Genomic DNA, 3,738 nt, shown 5'->3' on the forward strand with positions numbered 1-3,738 from the left:
AGTCAAGGGATTCAAGGGCAACAGATGTTGCAAAGTTAGAATTGCATATGCTTGTACTTTTTTTTTTTTTTTTTTTTTTTTTTGCCAGAGGTTTAAATGGCTTGTCCTGATGTGTAGAAGCACCTTTAGATGAGAGCAAAAATAGAGCTATACGTACCTCAGTTTATGTTTGGTTTGGGCTTGATGTGTGATTATGAGGTCTGCAGTTGGTAAATGCTCTTGTCTATATGAGTGTTTCTTACTGTTATATGGTGAGCAGTGAACTCAAGGAATGTGTGATTTGTAAATGTAGGCATTGAGGTTAGACTGGGCATAAAGTCCCAAAAATGTGTTTTTTTATGTGCCTGCACTTTTTTTGTGTAAGTCATATGCTACTCAATAATGCAAGTAATTATATAATACTACACATATGCCCTTGTTGACAGATATTAATAATCCATGTTACAGAATGTATCTGCATTTATCTAATAAAAAATGAAAAATAATAGGAATGATTATCCTCATGCTGAACTTGTGGGGGTTGAAGGAGTGAAGTTGTTCAGTGTAATATATATATGGCTAACATTCAATTAATCAAACTCACTAATTGCAAAACTAAGCAATTTATAATTAAAATGGTTGTGGACCATCTTAAATAACCTGATGAATATAGATTAAAACGAGAAAAACAAAAAGTTAAATACTTTTGTGTATTACATTGCACTTTTGTCTAGTACAACTGTAAATTGTGTTTTGTAATTACTGTAGAACTAAAACAAATTAAAAGATGCAAGTTTGTAACCAACAAATTTTGTTAAAGCCCCAGTGGTAAGATTTAAAATGCTAAATGTTTCCAGAACTGACAGAGCAAACTGAGCTGACAGCTGCAGTCTCTGTAGCACATCTGTGTCTTAACCAAAATGATGGTGGATGAAACTGTGGGTTTTGACCTGGGTAAGGGCATTCTATGAACTGGAGCATTACATAAATGTCCTATAATCAATACTGCCCTTGAGAAAGGCACTTTACCCCAGGTTGCTCTGGAGGGACCGTCCCTGTGTTATAAGTATACTGTAAGTTGCTTTGGACAAAAGCATCTGATGAATGACAAATGACCAGGGGAGTATTGATAACCCTATTACACCAAAGCTGTCCTAAAAATGTTTCATTTTAAAGCCTTGTAACACACAGCACCATTAATAAGCTGGGTTGCAGATCAATTCTGAGTGTATATTCAGAATAATTAAATGCTAGATCCTAAAAGGAATTAATCTTCCATTCATGGCGTCCTAGTCTGTTCATTAACTTGATTACCACACTACTAAACATCCCAAAAGAGTTGCAACACTAATTTAAGATACAGAATTTATATTGCTAAACCTACATAATTACTTGACTGATCAATGCGACTCACGTCTTTTGTAGTCCATCCATCCATCCATCAAGACCTCCTATCATTTATTTTATCAATCATAATTGTATAAATTACAGTTTATATTGCACTTTTTATTTTTAAGATTTCACTTTGTCTCCCTTTTTTCACTTAGTTATTCTGAGTATTGACTCCTGAAATCGTTTCCATTGATTCCAAAATCAGAATAAAATATTTTGGAATCAAACAACCCAGGCGAAAACTTACAAACTGAGGCTTTAAGCTCCTTTTAATAAAAAAAAAACAAAACACTAGTTAGTCAGTGCTAGAAAGGAATGCGTTCGAGTAGAAAAATCAGCTAGGTAATTCAAGTAAATTTAAATCATGACCAAGAACTGGACATACAGTAAGTGGCATTTTGCTGAGAAAGGGGGTTCTGGGACAGAAGGTAGTGAGAAATAAGGGAAATTCTATTATAGTATCCTTTCTCCAAAACAGTAATCTCACACATTTGTATTTTTTGTTCAATGACACCTTATCCCTGAAAAAACAGGGCCAAGTCTGTCTGTATATGAACCCAATCCCAGTTGTGAGGCCAGGCTCCATAGCACCTTTCTAGTAAGCCTTTGTCTCGCCCATAACCCAGCTCACATGTTGTATGCTACGTATATGGGGTCCAACTGATCTGCCAGGAAGGAGTCTCTCAAGTGCATTCGCTGCTTTTCTCCTCTGGAGTTTATGGGGATGACCCCAGGGTCAACAATAACCACTACACCCACAATCAGATGGTGCTCCTCTAAAACCACATTGGTTACCAGCGGAACCAGGTCTAAAGCGTCCTGCTCTGATCCGCAGAGTTCAGCCACCACCACCAGCAGATTTGTCCAGGTGAACACGGCACTGCAGAGGGAAAGACCAAGTAAGAGATAATGGATAGCATGATTGAAAATTAAGTAAAGAGCGTGTCGCTGGGATTTTACCTTTCACCAATGCTGCGATGGGCACGTGATACGCTGGTCTCGATGTCAATTGGATGATATCGCAAACCTCTCAATTCTAAAGTCTCATCCAGAGAGCCCACCACAAACAGGGCATCATGGCGATCTAACAAGCAAGAACATTTTTACAAGAATGCATGTGCCTTTATAATAATTAATAATTAATGTCTCTTCAGTCAGAGACCACTAGTAACAATATCTAAATGTAAAAAAATATTTTTTTCTTTATTAGTGAAAGTGCAGAATCTAAGAATTTCTAAGAACTTTTTTTGTTCAAATATTTTCAAAATCCTAAAACTTTTTTTTGGTGTACATTTAAAAAAAATCTTCAATGTGGACTCAGACTTTAGCATCACACAAACACTATATCGCCCTCATCAATCTGTCATGAACACTTTGCCATTAATTCAGCCATTTTTACTTCTCTCTCTCACCTCCACTGGAGTCTGTGAGTTCAGTTCTCTTGACAAAGCCCAGGTATCCAGTTCTGGCCCAGAGCGTTTGAGGATCTCCAAAACTCAACTTAGTGTTAAAGTGGTCAGCCTGCAGATTTTCCTCTCCGTATATAGTGTAGTATTCTGTTGCATTGTGTGGACTATTTACCCAAATCTAGGAAAGAAAGAAGTGTATTACTGGATAAGAAATCTAATCTATTTTGATGAACAATAAAAAATCCAGGTAAATAACACTTATCTTGTATCATTTCCTATCAAACTGTAGATTTCTCAAATTATTAGCCAAATTCTTATTATTTTAAAGGGGTCATATGACGTTGCTAAAAAGAACATTATGTTGTGTATTTGGTGTAATGCAATGTGTTTATGTGGTGTGTCCCGGCGAGACGAGACAAAACCAATAAAAACCCATTACAAACGAGGCATTTGTTGCATCCAATGGGGACATAATTACTGATTATAATGACTTGTACTGTCTTTTTACGCGTTGCGTTGCACTTCGTGCCACGTAAACATAAAACCATGTCTGCATTTGTGATGCAAACTGCTCAAAACTCGCGTTTGAATCATCAATGGCAAATTCTTTAAATATAAAAAACTTACTTATAGGCTGTGAGTCAGAAGCGCCATACTGCCCTTGCAAAGTTGGAACTGCCCCACTTTATAGAAACAGCCTTTGTGCACAAACACATTGTAGGCTACTCTGCAGATTCAGGAAACAGTCCTCCATAAAGTGCGCTGCACACATCTGAATATTTGGGTTGAACTGTTCTGGAACAGTGTTGTAAATACAACTTAACCAGGCCAAACAAAGTAGTTCCGCTTTCGCAACGAAACACACAGCGTCTCCACGACATGGCCCCGGCGGCAACAATACTACAGCGAGAATAAAAGTTACGCCTTCTTTCTTTGCGTGAACATTTGGGCGGTGTTA

The 3,738-nt window shown here is 37.3% G+C and overlaps 1 pseudogene; it reads right to left on the bottom strand.

Moving 5' to 3' along the window:
* Window positions 1-788: 788 nt before the first annotated feature.
* Window positions 789-3,738, bottom strand: part of LOC107667386 (disco-interacting protein 2 homolog B-A-like) — a 36,823-nt pseudogene continuing 33,873 nt past the window's right edge.

This window comes from Sinocyclocheilus anshuiensis, unplaced genomic scaffold, assembly GCF_001515605.1.
Source record: "Sinocyclocheilus anshuiensis isolate Anshui unplaced genomic scaffold, SAMN03320099.WGS_v1.1 scaffold964, whole genome shotgun sequence".
Classification (NCBI taxonomy): Eukaryota; Metazoa; Chordata; class Actinopteri; order Cypriniformes; family Cyprinidae; genus Sinocyclocheilus; species Sinocyclocheilus anshuiensis.